The sequence below is a fragment of the Gallus gallus genome, chromosome 4, assembly GCF_016699485.2.
Source record: "Gallus gallus isolate bGalGal1 chromosome 4, bGalGal1.mat.broiler.GRCg7b, whole genome shotgun sequence".
NCBI classification, from domain to species: Eukaryota; Metazoa; Chordata; class Aves; order Galliformes; family Phasianidae; genus Gallus; species Gallus gallus.
Genome location: NC_052535.1, coordinates 28,703,779 through 28,719,174, shown reverse-complemented (window position 1 = coordinate 28,719,174; position 15,396 = coordinate 28,703,779).

Genomic DNA, 15,396 nt, shown 5'->3' with positions numbered 1-15,396 from the left:
CTGCCAGCCTGAGCTCTTGGGCCCTCCATACAGCATGTAAAAGAAATTTCTGGCTTTCTTGATTCATCTTTTAAAAAATGCTTTAAAAAGAGAAAGGAAACCATTCCTCGCAGAGAAAATGGGGAAGGAAGAGAGGAGAGAGTCGTAAATATAGTGATTATTTTAAAAATAAAGTGATTGTCGTTTTGGAGGTGTAGGGATCGTATTCAGCAGAAGATGTGGGGAAAAAGCTGAGACTAAGCATAATTCAATGCAGTGCTCCATGTGTTCAAGGTGATAGCCATATCCTCCACTGTAAAGCACCAAGCCTCTGATTTTTTTTCTTTGTCCCCAAATGTTCTTATTGCATCATGAATAGATTAATACCTAAATAACGTTGGTGCAGCTCTTTTTTTCTCGATAATGTGTTTTCAAGTGCCCATAGCTGGCAGATCTGGGATGCTGCAAACATAATAGAAATAAAACTAGACTCGGTGGCCCAGAACATCAACCACTCTAATAAAAATCACAATGAAAAGGAAAACAAGCAAGCAGTCTGGGGAACTATGAGCAACTGAAAAGAGTGAAAGCAGGATAAGGAGGTGCTGTTCTGGTGCAGCAGACTGTTCAGAAGGAAGTCTAGGACAGAGAAGAAAAATAAATGGCAGTCTCAGTCATGTTGGCCTAGGGATGTTGTCACTTGAATAATTCAGGGTTAACTATTAATTTCATATTCTATAGCAAAACCTTGTGTCAGTATGCCTTGTACTGGTGTATTGCCAATTCCTTCTGATTAACATGTAAAGTGAGGTATGCATTTATAAGTGCCAGGAGAGAAATCTTGATTTCCAAGTTTTATTTCTCTGTTTTTCTATTAAAATTTGTGGTTGGATCCATGTATTACAGAAACATAAATATAGGAACGTGGTGAACTGGATCATCAATACACTTCATGGTACCGGTGACATAATAACCCACATGAATTTTGCTCTTGTGGTTTATTTTGCTGGTTCCAGGACTGTGGGAAATATTTATGATGTTCACAATTCACTGATTATATTTATAATCACTAGAAAGAGTCATTTGTACCTGGTAAGAAGATAATTTTTTTTTTTTTGTTTCAGATTTATCGTTTTTATTTCTTCAGACTGCACTTTGAGTTTAATGCTAAAGTTCAGAAATTTATAAGTGGTTTTCTGTCATAGACCCGAATAGGATCCATCTTCCTCTGCAGTGAGCAATTTGTTAGTATCCTGAACAGGTCTGAATGCTCTGGCAGTGGCTGAGCTGGGGGAGGAGGAGTGCTGGTTGGTTTGTTTGATGCAGTCAACGATGTGTGAAAGAAATATTGTACGCTGAAGGTCACACTGGCAAGTCTACATCACATAGCATGAGCACTGCCATTTGAAATTTTACGTGGCAGTTGAAGTTGCCAGAAATAAGAGGCTCCAGAATAGCATTTGTTCAGCTTTATTCTTCACTTGTCAATGATATCCTTGCTTATTAAACCCTTTCACGTCTGGCTTTCTGTTGGTCTCCCAGCAGGTGCGTTGGACTGGTCATAAGCTTGAAGTGGTTCTAAGCCCCTTGATGGGCACCTTCTGGTTGTCACGTAACGCTTCTGTACCCTGCAGTGATTTAGAACTAGAGCCTAAATGAGATCTGTGAGACTCTGGGTTTTGGACGAAATCTTCATATGCGTAGATCCACTTTCTCTATATGAATGATTTTCTTTAAGCAGAGTACACTTTCAACTTAAGTTAGCCTTTGTCTTTCTGCAGTGTCACTGATGAATACTGATCTGAATATTCTGGTTTGCTTATGCAGTACACGGGAGAAAGTGTAGTAAATAAGAGGAAAAATGTTCTTGGAGGGGAATCTTATGACTTGATGCTGGAGCGGCCACTGCTCTGCTTTCATTCAGTTTGATTTTTGGGAAAGAAATGAAACTTTTTAAGGAGGTCACTTCCTCAAAGTCAACAATAATAAGGATATATGTTGAATAAATAGGCTACAGGAAAGAGGTTTAATAAAAGGACAAATGCGATGAAAGCCCAACCTCTTTGAAATTTAGGTTAGTGACCAGTTTTTCACTGGAAAGGAGGTTGCTGGCCACACAAGGTTGGAATCCTCTATTTCTAGATTTTTAAAAAAAATGCAAGAACTTTTTTTTTTTACTATGTATAGCTTTGCCATGTCCTATTTTCCAGCTGCACTAGTACCCACTGTCTCTGAGAGAAGAGGTTTTTTTTTTTTTTTTCAGTTCAACAGGCTTTCAGGTAGAGGGGTCATGCTTTGATTCTCCTTATACGGACTTAGTTCTTCTTGTCACATTTTGAGCTTGATGACTGGGTTAGTTGCATTCTTGATTAAAAATATATACATATTTGTGTAAGTACAAAATGTCTTGACATTGCTGAGGTGTGTGATGAGAACTGTCAGCTGTTTTTTCTTCTCAAACCAATCTGTTCCTTTGAGCTGGCAGGTAAGAAAGAATGCTGCTCTTCAGAAGCCTTCTCTTCCTAAGTAACAATTAAAAAAAAATGATTTTGCTGTGCTGTATTTGCCTAGTAATTTTGCCTTTGTTAATTCTAAGAGCAAACCCTCTACAGGCATTAGTGATCTTGAACATAAGAAGGATTTATACTAAAATCCCACTTCTTAATCTTATGCGGCCTGAAGTGTTTAATGTTTGATGAGGTTTGTTTTCTGAAGTTTGATATCTGTGCTTTGAGAGTTTAAATGGCATAGTCCCTTCAAAATCAGAAATTCGGAGAATTAGGTCACAATACAGTCAGCAACTTTTCTACAGTTCTTATTTTCTTCACCTTGTGCTGTCCTATTTAAATTCCTGTAAAGTAGCCATGAAAAGCCTTCTCTTTGCTGCTAAAGGGAGGGATCTTTGTACGTTGTAATATTGAAGATATGAAATATTCCAAAGTGAAATCACAAGGAAGTCTTCTTAGTAGTATCAGAAGCTAAGCAAACAAAATTGACCCATGATTGGATAAGTAGTGCTGACCTTCTCTGTTTTTGAAGTTTTCAACTTCTTCTGTAGTAAAACCAACTTACTCTACCTTTGCTTTTCAGCATACTTAGTTATCCGGAAGTACTACATTCTCAATAGTGAGAATAAGGTCTTGCATTTCGGTTTGAGTCCAAGACTGGCCTGGGAGGTGTTGCATTTTGGATCAGAAAAGTTCTTGAAGGTGAATAAACGTTAAGCTAGATAAAGCTAACTAAGTCTCCTTAGATAGGGAAGAAAGGTTTGTTTGTTTTTTTTTTTTTTTTTTTTTTTTCAGGAAGATGTTTTCAGCAACTGCAAAGAGATTATCATTCAATGAGAATAAAATTGATTGTGAACATTCTTTTGCCCTACTTAAGTGAGCTGTTTTTAAGTGGACAAAATAATTTGGAGAATAAAGACATCCTCTCATATATACCCTGGAATTAGCGCAACACAAGAGTCTGATCCTACTCAAGTCGTATGAAACCAAAGGGTTGGTCTGTGGGTTGGTCTCCAGACGTTACGTTGTTCTAAGACTAGCGAATGCGCTAATACTAAGAATCTTAAATCTTCTTTAGAATTGTCAGTTTATCATGCCAGTTTATCCTCATTGCCAAGCTTGGGCTTGTGGCAGTTTATTCTCTGAGGCAGTCGGTGGTTTGCCTGCAGAAAGGCCGGAGAAAGTGGGGATAAACTGTTGAAGGCTATGCAAAAAGCCCACTGACTTGGTTGGTCTAGAAAACTTCTGAATTATTTTCCTTCTAGATATTTAACAAGGAGGGAAGCCACACCTTCATTAAACTTTAACGGTATTCAACACGTGCTCCTCTGATCTTTCCTTCCTCAGATGTGTTTGTGCATTTGCCTTGTTAGCTGTCTCTTCTTATGAATAGTTGATCTGTGAGTAGGTGTGCGACAAAGTTCATTGTAATTACAGTGACTTCTTCTTGTGACAGGATGCTATCAGAACATTGCTAACGCAGGAATTTAACGTTTCTTTATTCTCCTTTGTTTTATGAAGTTTTGCCAGGGTTTAAGAGAAGATCACCCATTTCAAATGCTTCATGCGCTCACAGAAAGTTTTAAGCATTAATTAAATAAAACTTTCAAAATTTATTTAATTTTAATAGCAGTGAGATGCACTTTGGCTCTCAATAACTTGAATAGGTATCTCTTACCTTCTATGTTTAATGCTTTGGCTGGGTAAGTATTTTCAGGTAACTAGTTTCGTAGCTTTAACCTTAAAGGATTTCTTGTATTAGCTGCCACTTGCAGTAGTGTTTACAAGCATATATGTACATTTGATATAGAGAAGCTGCCATATACAATCCTTTCTTTAGATGAAAAATATTTGCAAATAGATCTTAAAGAAATTAAGCCATCTTCAGTGTCTGAGGAAATGAAGTCTTCATGTTTCAGTGCAACTTTTCATATTTACACAGAACAAAAACCAATTTAGAAGCAATGAAGAACTACAAATCATTTCAGATCATTTTACTTCTTCGATATTGGAATAAGAAACATTTTCAAATTACTATAACAGAAATGACTTTGTGCAAACTTTTATGGGAATTTACATGAGGTTTTCCTGGGAAAAGTTGAGGCTTAACTGAATATTTGAAGATTGGCTCTGGAGAAATGCAGATTTCAACCCAAACACCTCCTTGTGTATTCTGAGCACAGTGCAATTTCTTTTAAAAGCACAAAAGGGCTTTTCTAGAACGTCTTATCAAATTTGTTTTTTAGAAATAATTTATATTTATACCAAACTTATATCTGAAAACGATCTCTTTTCATGCCCTTGTTGCGCAAAAGATTATTTCATTTTTTTCCTTTTTGCTTTCTCTAAAAACGGAATTCTTCAGACGATTTATTTGTCGCTTGCAGTAAAGGAGCCTTATATAATACGGACTTTATAAAATAAATGTTAACATCATCTTTCAGTATACACTAGAATAATAAATAATATAAAACTTTAAAAAAGAACTTGTCAGCCGCTGTAAGACTTCTTCTCTAAACTGTTTGTTATGGCTGCTAAGTCTTACCCTCTGATGTGTGAGGTGATCTTCTGAAAGGAGAAATCTCCAGGAGTGCCTTTAATTTGCCTGAGCGTTTTGTTAAACAAAATAGATAACTGCAAACATCAGCAGAAGGTTGCACCATCTCTCACCATCTGTGTATAATTGTAGATAACCTATTAAGAGTGCGGTGGTGGTGATTACAGGTGGGACTGGAAGCTTTACTTTTTCCCAGGGTTGCCTGGCATTTCCCATTATAAGACTATTTTCTGTTCCATTTAATAACTTTCTAGGATTTGAGCTCATTTTCCATGCTGGGCGACTGCCTCCAGCTCTTGCATTTTTTGATTTGTTTAGAAGATTTTTTTTTTTAGTTTTTTTCATCTTATTTTTGTCATTTTGGAGGAAAAACAGAGAAAATGCTTTTTCTTAAGGAAATAATTATAGTGACCTTTTTTTCCTTAGAGGCGCAGCTCTCTTTCCTCAGCCCTTCAGAACAGCTTTCTGCAGGAGGTCTGCCCTTGCATATGTGAGTGTGGTATTTTTGTTCTGCCAGTGAAATCCCTGCCTACCCGGACAGACTACAAGCCCTAAACCCAGAGAGCTCACTGTGGCTTTGCAGCCCAGACCTCAAAAATTCGGGGTGCCTGTGGGCCACGGCTTTGTGAGTGGAGGACATGGTTATCGAGGCTTTTGGGGTGTGTGGTATCTCCATCTGTGTTATGAGATGCTGGCTGCCCTGCAGGGGGAAAAAAACATTAGGCAGATAAAAGGGGTACAAGTGGCAGGGCTGCAAAGGGACAGAAGTAGCTGTAAAACACCAGAATGAAGGCTTTTGTGGTTTTTCTTGACAAAGGCATGACTTCTTCCTGCTGTCCCTTCTCTCTCAGGACCCATTTGCTACCTCTGCAGTAAGTGCAGTAGTTTGGCTGACAACAATATTTGACTCTGTTTTTAATCCTGAAGTGACCATCTATCTCATTCAAGGGATGCACAGCGCTGGCAGAGATAGTTTTGCCAGTAAAGTTCATTTTGTTTCTAAATTTGGGATCTTGTGATGCTAAATTTTGTGACATGAGAGGAATGCTTGGTTTGCATCTGCAGGGGCAAGCCCAGAAACTGATGATGACTAAGTGATTAGGTGCTGGGATCCGAACAGAGAATCAAGAGAACCAAAAGGCTCCTTGGTGTCCTGTGGCAATAGTCTTCAAAGGAAGCAAGAGCTATGCTGAAAATTCCTTTATTTGCTCATCATACAAACTGGTTGCCTGCAGTGTGTTGAAAGGTCCAGTTAGTTGTGCACTATTCCTGTGTCAGAGTAACTCCATAGCATTGCTGGGAACTGCCAAACTTCTGTGCCTCAGTTAGTGGCACTCAGAAAGTGCAAGCCTAGCTAATACTCTGACTGTACCCAGGCCTTTGTGTTCCTTGGTGTGAAACAAAATATGCACTTACTAAGCCCTACAATGTTATGTTGCTTATTTCCATTGGTAATAGGGAAAACAAACAGTTTAAGGATGATTGCAGAATTCAGTATGCAGCATGTATTATTCATGACTTCCCAGCGCTCTTCTCTCCTCCCATGCTGTGCTAATGCGGCCAGTCCATAAGGTGTGGTATTTGGCAAACAATCTGTACATGGTCTGTTCTGAGCTTTATGGCCTACATCATGTACTGTTTTCCTTTGAACCGTTTGTAACATAACTAGAAATCAAAAGAAGACAATTTCTCTGTGTAGTAGAAAGGAGAATGATAGAAGTGACCTGTTGTGAATCTGCATCTGAATCAGAAGTGATCTGCATCTGAGGACCTAAGAATCATAGAATCATTAAGGTTGGAAAAGACCTCCAAGATTACCTAGTCCAACTGTCTACCTGCCACCAATATTCCCCACTAACCAGTGTCCCTCAGTGCCACATCCACATATTTCTTAAACAACTCTGGGGACTGTGACTCCACCACTTCCCTCGTCAGCCTGTTCCAATGCTTGATTGCTCTTTCTGAGAAGTTTTTCCTAATATCCAACCTTAACCTCCCATGGAATATCTTAGGGCAAGGGAAGAATGGCATCCGTTGATGGAGCTGGGGTGTGGTGCTGTGCCCAGGCCAGCAGCCCATGTTGCTTGCCTCTGGCAGCTGGAAGAGGCCTTACATGGGTCCTTGTACTGGTGCGTAGCAGCAGCTTGGCACCCTCAGAACACTGCATGGCTCTGCCCTGAGTTACACGTGCTCCCTGCAGCTCAGGATTTTGCCAGAGGTGGACAAGAATTACAGAGGAATGAACTGAACAGGGGAGTAAATAATAAAGGCAATGACTCGTGGGCTTTGTTCTACTGACCTGTGTAATTTACCTTGTGTACCAAACGTAGCTAGGTTCTTGTTGAAAGTGATTTAGTTATCTGGTAGCTTGAGCGTGGACAGTCTCAGAGATTAAAGCGCAGTTAACACATGAAATGAATTAAGTTTGCAAGGAGCCAGGGCCATAAGATGAGACCAAAGCAGGGATCTCCCCTAGAATGCCAATCTAAGGGAAGCACAGAGAAACAGTCCATATCAGCATACCTTAATGCTTTCATACTGCTGGAGCAAATGGGATGCGGGGCTCTGAAGGAAGGAAAACACCTCACAACTGGTGGAGGTGATTACCTGCTTTCATCACCTGCTGATGGTTATATTATCTAAAGCTGATCCCTGTGGTCTGGTGGAGTAGACTGAAAACTCTGTAAATATTCATGATATCTTCCTGGATTTCTAGAGAGAGTTCAGCAGGAGGAGAGAGTTTCTTCATCTCTTCCAGGTTGTGCAGCAGCACAGTGTTCTGATGCTGGTATGCTGGACTGAGACAGAAATGTGTGCTGTAGCCCAGTGGAATGGCAGCTTCCCTGCGAAGCGCAGGGCTGTTAGGAGGGATGCAGAGGTGGTCAGAAGTGCTAACTCTTCACAGAGATGTGCTGAATTTCTAGCCTGTGCCTTAGTCCAGATATGGTAGCTTAAGAAAAAGTTACCTTGAACACTGTTTTTCTCTTTATCTTTGGCTTTCAGCCCTAACAGTAGCAAAGAATTATCTTTGCTATCGCAGTTAACTGTGCTAACAGCAATCCTCAGTACACACTAAATTTGGATCTCCCAGTTCCTTTAAAGTGCTATTAAGGTAATGACAGTGAGTATGTAAATAGACTCCTTGCTCAGTACAGCTTCTTCCTCACTGAACGCTGGCCAGAGGTCATAGCTACTTACCTGAAGGGTAAAAAAAAAAAGTTTTTTTTTTTTTTTTAAGAAGTATTTTAATACTCTGAAGCCAGTACAGTTTAGGGCATATAAGCCTGTCTCTTCTGATTTCCTGAAACCTCAGCCAAATTGCTAACAAGGTTCCACTAAGATAAATTTAATCCTTGCTAAAGTCTGAAACGTGAAGAAGCTGGTTTGACTCATGATACCATTTCTTGATTGAAAAGAACAGCTCATACTTCAGAATTGTAATTCGTTCTCTTTGTATCTGCCCCACTGATTTGTTTGAACTCAGTTGTGACTTGTCTTATGTATGTAAAGCTGTTTTTGGCTTATGTTGTTTGTGTGTGGGAGCCAGACTTGGCTGAACTGCAGGCAACAAAAATGTTCAAGTCGTAATAGCGAATTTGACTCCTGACTCTACATACTGAATGCAGAACTAGTGTTTTTCTTTATTTGAGAAATCTCATGCTGGAGTATTCTTTGATCTACCAAGGTGTTTGCTCCTACCAAAACCTCTACTCATCCAAAACATGTTCCTGAGAGTGTTTTGAGAGTTGCTGAATGACGACGGATAGAAATGTGAATCTGAAAGTCATTTTTTCAGATGATAGGCACCTTAAAATAAAAATGGATTCATCATTATGCACCACAACCTTTGCTTCCCTAAAATAAAAAATGACTAAGCCACCAAAATTAATCACTGAGTGGCTTGGTATTTCAACTAGAGCGCAGTCATGTAGCTATGGGTTAAGTGAGTGGGCTTCCAGAATAATGTTTTTTATGCCATTGCCAGTCAGGGCAATTTATTCTGGAATTGTTGTCAGAGGAGAGAGTGGGAATAGGGTCACCCTAGAGTGTGAAGCAGTCACTCATGTCTATCAATCACAGATCTAAGCACACTTAAACTTGCTTGAGAAGTTCATTCTCCTGCTCAGTTTTTATCTGATTCTTAATGCAGAAGCACTTTAAATACCAAATTGCATATAGAGCTCTATCCTGTACCTGATTAATCTTTTATGCTCTCCTGTAGCTGTTGTGCAGCTGTTTCCAAGAGATTGCTCTGCAGAGGGCTTGGGCTGCGTGGAAGAGTTCAGGGAAGGAAGATACACTGGTACCTGATTTTAAAATGGCAGTGAAAGGAGGAGGAAGACTTGGAGTGCATGGGGAAAACCAGAGGAAACAGCAGAGAGAGAGAGAAATGCTGCTTGTCTATCTTGTCCCAAAATATAAATGAGAAGACCTGGGGAGTTACGGTGTCAGAGATGAACTGTTGCTGGTCTCACTGTCAGGTAGTTCAGCCTATTTCATTTCAGTCGATGAGGTTGCTGATGCTGGATGATGGTTTTATGAATGCTGACTGGAATATCACCTTGGGTTTCAGCAGTGACCAGCTGTGCACAGTTGGCATAGGCAACGCTAATGCTGGTAACAGCAGTCCACCTCTGGGTATACACATGGCTTAAGTTCTCTTACAGGCTTCCTGCTAGTGGTGTTACTAATGTTTGCAGTTGTGTCCTGTAGTAATTCCTGTCCCCAGAGAGTCTGAACCTTGGTGTTTCCACTTTTAATAGTTTTCTTCTCTTCTGCGTAGCATCGTGAGCTGTCCTGGTCCCTGAGTGGCCATGAGGCTGAGTGTGGGGAGTATAAGCTCCCTGTTCGGAGCAGAGACCCTACAGGGCCTCCTGACCCCTGCATGTTGGGCTGGGCAGCAGCAGATGCGCTGGTCTTGGCAGGGAGGGAGAGTTTTTGCACACCTTACTTTTCTGTTTAGTCTTCAGATCAGGCAGCCTTTTCTTTGAACTGACTACAGTCTGTTCCTTTTAGACATCTAGGGAGCTCTCCTTTGCTTTGTTGCCTCCTCACAACTTCTCTTGCTACTTCAGGAAGGTGGCAGAAGGGCCAAAGTGATGTGGCTTGATAAGTGATACCTGTGACTACATTGCTGTTAGAAGCTATAAACTGACCTGGAAGAGACTTTCTACTTGTGGCAGCCCTTGTGTATGGACAGAGCATGACATTTTGCATTCACAAGCCCTGAAGTCGTTGCTGTTTCAGGTTGAAGGCTAAGGGGGCTAATTTTGTTTGTAACCGTGTAGAACTGTACCTGCACAATTACGTGTCTTTTAACCACTTAGTGGCAGAGAGAAGAGGAAAGAGGGACTAGGTGAAATGACAGCTTGCTTTTAAAGTATTTGGACTTTTTGGGTATCTGTGTGCCATTAATGTTTCTATCTTTTATCAGGTAGGTTTTCTTTCAAAGGGAATTTGTTTGTCTTCTCGCACTGGCCCAGCAGCATGTGGTCCCTGTTTCCAAGGTGAAGGAGGTCAGCAGGACTGCTGACTGATGTGGTAATAAATGAGAGATGGAGAAGATGGGCTGCCTGCTTCTGCCCACTCACCTCTATCCTTTAGACGACGACGATAGACCAGATAGACTCCAGGACATGCAAGGGCTGCCAAGTAGTTAACCTGCTGAAAAAAAAAAAAAAAGAAAAAAGAGTGCAGCTGCAATGAATGAACTGTCTTTCAGTGAAAACATCTTAATGCTTCCTTAATTACACCCCTGTAGGGCATGCACATCTTAATAGCTAGCAGTGTCCACATGGAGATGGCAATTCAAACTTAACTCTTGCAAAGTTGCAGAGAGAACAGATAAATAACTCTTTCACTGTGTTTTTGAGAAGTCTTAAGAGGAAAGAAATTGAAGTGGATTGGAGAATTGGGGCCTAAAGTGTCTGATATTGCTGTATTACATTTCCTTTCTGCTTCCACTGAAATAGCGATGTGCAGCATAAACCATCTTCTTACCAAGCATATTCTCACAGCTTGACTATTTGCATGGGATAGTTTTACAAGTTATTTCAGCCAAGCTGTACTAGAAAATTGCCTTCTTTGAATGATTCTTCTCCAGTGCAAGCACATCTGCATGAGGAGGCAAATACAACTAGCTTTATTTAAATCCCTGCTTCCAGCTCCTCTAATACTTGTCCCCCTTTGGGCAAGACTGAACGTAGGTCAGTTTTTCAGCTGCAATGGAGGTTGTAAGGAGAGAGTGATCACTGAATAAATCTAGACTGTTTTTTCCTTTTCATGTCTCAGTGATGATCAATATAATCCCTTGCGATGTGTTTCTGTAGGGGGGAATATTACAATTGGTCTGAGCCCTCAAACGATGTAATTCAAAAGTTTCTCAGCTTTCAGATAATTAAAAGAAAATTAAAACACTCTTGCCTAATCGTATCCAGATTTTCCTTCAAGTCACTGGAATGTGCCTGTGAGGTACTGCTGTACTGCCTTCAGACAGCTGGCTAAATGGCTTTTGAGTAGAAAACTGACAGTTTCCTTGCATCTCAGGCAGTTATATGTTACGCCTCATGTTTAGAGGTGTCTGAGTATGTAATTAGGTGACATGTTGAGGATCTCTCCTTATATTTATATGCAAGTAGGAGAGATTTAATCTGAAAGCAATAAGATGCAGTTATTGGAAACTGACAGTGAAGCTAGTTCTCTGCTTTGGCAGATGCTCAGCCAGCTGTTTGTTTGGGTCCTGTGCCTTGGGACCCCACTGTACTCTTCAGTTTCTCTTGCTTGAGATGCTGCAGTACTGGCTGGCTCTTATTTGGTCTTTTGCACACTGCCTTCAATGACATGGGAGTCAGCAGTCTGGATGCCCCGGGCTACAGCAGCTTATCCTTATCCCTTCTCTCTCATCTTTTTTAATTCTCTCTCAAATTCCCAAGTGGACCAGTGAAAAATTGACTTTGTTGAAGAGAATGAAAAGCCGAAGGGGGAAGAGATGTTTTTGGATCAAGTGTTGTCTTTGGGAATTGTTTCATTTCAGAAACGTTTTTCCTTCTAAGCATTCACACCTCAGTGCATCTTTAAATGAAATGCTTCCAAACATTTGGATGATGTCAAAATGAAAAATCTTAGATGTCAGGCAATTTTTCAGCCAAATTTGCCACATGTGCCAAATTTGGCATTGAAATAATCATTAGTCACAGTTGCCTTAAACCCATGCTTCTCTGGAGCACAATACATATGACTGCAGCGTTGCTCAGCAACTCAACACCTTCAAGGCCTCAACATGGGGCAGCCCATGGTCTTCTGGGCAGTCTCTCCAGAAAAAGCCTGGTGGTTGATGTGAGTGAAGGTTTGGAAAAGGCCATTTACTTATGCTAAATGAAGGATTTAGCCTAGCTAGCAAAACCATAGCCTGCGTGCGTAATTCTCTTGAGGCTTTTGTGTGTCCTTCACCCTGAATGCCCTGAGAAGACGCATGCCAGGTTCATGCCTGCAGGAAGCTCATTACCTCTAATTCAGTTTATGGCTGTGTTGTCAGTATAAGTACTGAGTTTGGGGATAAGGTGTATACCAGCTACTTCGGAGGACGCTTTGATGCCTCATGCACCTCACAGAAATTCAGGTAAATCCATGATTTGACCATTCTCAGGAAGGACTGCAACATCCTTTTCCTTTGAGCCATTCTTTTCCCTGTAAGCATTGCCACAGTTTGAACCCTCTTTTTAAGAGGATCATTAGCAATTTGCTTTTCCTCGATTTGCTAAAAATCTTACAGGCATGCATTCCGCCCAAGGCAGCGGGGTTTCAACCTCAGAAGACAGAAAAGCCAAAAACTATATATATATTTATAGGGACTGTACTGTCATTGCTAGTGTAAAATAAAAATTAGCTAGAGAGACTGAGGAGTTTAAGGCACGAACATAAGTAATGTGAGCATGGCAGCGGTCAGCATCTCTACTAATATCCTCTGAGAGTAAAGAACAAGCTTCTTGAAAAAGAAATAAAGTACACCTGAGACCAGACGAGTGAAATCTGTGGTCCACTGGAGGACTCTCCTGGCTTTTCAGTGGCTGGAATGTGGGCTGCAAAGTGGCTTGTTGCTGTTATCGAGAAAATGGGTAGGAAGGAAGCTTGCATCAGGTTGCATGTGACATGCCAGGCTACCTGCTGGTAATATCTCTCGAAGCATTGCCCAGAGGAAAGACGCTGGTGTCAAAAGTTTTTTCCTTTTTTTTTCCATCTTCAAAAGAAAAACTTCAGGTAGGTACAGTCGGCGAGTGATAATCACCGCTGAACTGCTAATTAGATTGGAATGACTCTGAGCAAGCTTTGTAAATTATACAGCTAAGGCTGAGAGCTGGAGTAAACCCTTTGAATTTAATTTGAATGTTGGCAGTCATCAGTGGATGAAAGATTTCAGGACATCTGAGCTTTAATTCTTTTAATATTTTTCTTGAGGAAATGAAAGAGAGGGAAAGAGAGGCTCCTGAAACAAGTGTAAAAGGTTGGCCTTTGGTAGGCCTTTTAGAACAGTTGGCATGTTAAAATGGGTGTAATATCCGTGTTATAATCAAGGCACGTAAGCCTCAGAACGTGCAAGCTCACTTTTTTTTTTTCCTTCTGACTCATTATTTATACACATCTATGCTGCCATTCTGCAGTGCTTACCATAGAAATTCCAGTTTCCCCTGTAGCGCTGGTTTGCAGCCCTTTGCATGCTAATGCAGTATTCTATTTCTAACTTGATGGTAATAGATTAGCGAATACATGAGGCTATTGTTTCTGTGCTAATGCGACTCCAGCCATGCAGAAAACTTGAAATTTGTCTTAAACAGGCTGGCTGCTGAGCATTTTTCATATAAAATTCAATTTAAATAATTTCTAATTTAAGTGTCTACTTTGTTTTCTGCCTTTCAGCTTTTTTTTTTTTTTTTTCTCTCCTGGAAAACTTGAAACTGTTTGCTGTTAGTGGAGGAGGAGGAAAGCTAGTGCAGTTTGCCTTAGTCAGCTAATAGTTTCAGCCTTTGTTATCCTCTCCTTGAATTTGAGGTGTATTTTAATTATTGTATGGAAGAGATGTCTCGATTAGAATTGGAAAGCTTCAGTGCCTTTTGCAGAGGGGGAATGGCACTTCTACAGGTGTTTTGCTTTTGGCTCCTGTTCTTTCCAGTACATCTGCACGGATAGAGGTGCAGTCCAAGAAACTGATGAAGAAATGCACGTACCACACTGATTATATTGTAATTCCCCTTGTTCCTGAGTGCTAAGTTGCGGGTGGCATTGTGAAACTCTGCCTACAGCCTGCTGGGCTGAAGAGCTCTAACTCAGAGAAATTGAGGTAATTTTATTCTTGCTTGCAGAGTGAAAGAAGGGAGAAAGCCATTGTAAGGTCTTCTAAGAGGGAAAGTGAGCTATTTTGTTGAAGTAATCAAACTAGATCTGCACAGCTCCTTAAGTGCCACGGTGTGGGGATGTGGATAGGGTATTGATAATACTTCTCTCTGGCCCTTAAGCTTGGATGTGAAAATCAGCATACCCAACTTTCCATGCCTGGTGCCCAGATAGCGAAGCAGTCCCGCAAGCAGGTGTCACTTGACTCTTTTGGCGGAGTCCCAGAGAATCTGCAAGAAGAGGACTTGCTGAACGTGCCTAAGGACGGACGATGGCCACGACACCACAAGTGTCTTGCCCACCGGGAGTGGGGTGGGATGGGCTGGGTTTGCAGGGCATCTCTGGCACTGGCAGGTGCTGGCCAGAGTGACCCTCGCTCTCTCAAATCTCCTGTTGTCAGTGATGTTGAAGATTCAGTGGCCAGGAGCCACATATAAGCTGGTTCAGTTGTTTCTGCATTGTGCGATCTGGAGATACTGTATTACAGCTCTAATGCCTGTGAGTTCTTCTGGAGATATATGGGATGCTACTGAAATTTGCGATAGACTTAGGATGTAAAGGGGAGCCCTTCTGAAAAATTCAGATTTTCCAGGCACATTCAGTTACCAAATCAGTCATCTAGGGTACAAACCTTTCCCTGCTTTATATTTTATAGCTTTTAGACTTTGTGTTTCTATGGTTAGGTTTTTTTCTTTGGATTGCTTTGCTGAGGAAAAATTATATTTTAAAAAATGTATATCTGTTTGCTCTGGGCTAATCTCAGGATGAGATACAATAGCTGAGGGATCTGGGAAATGAGATATTAGTCAATGCTATCTTTCAGTTCCTTTGTGTGACATAAGCAGATTCACTTCACTAGTAAAATATCCTCATACACTTGTATTTTAAAGATGATTTTCTCTTTGCGTGCCTATTTCTATTATTCACGTTGCTTTGATATCTCTGTGCCAAAGCTTTCCAGAAAAA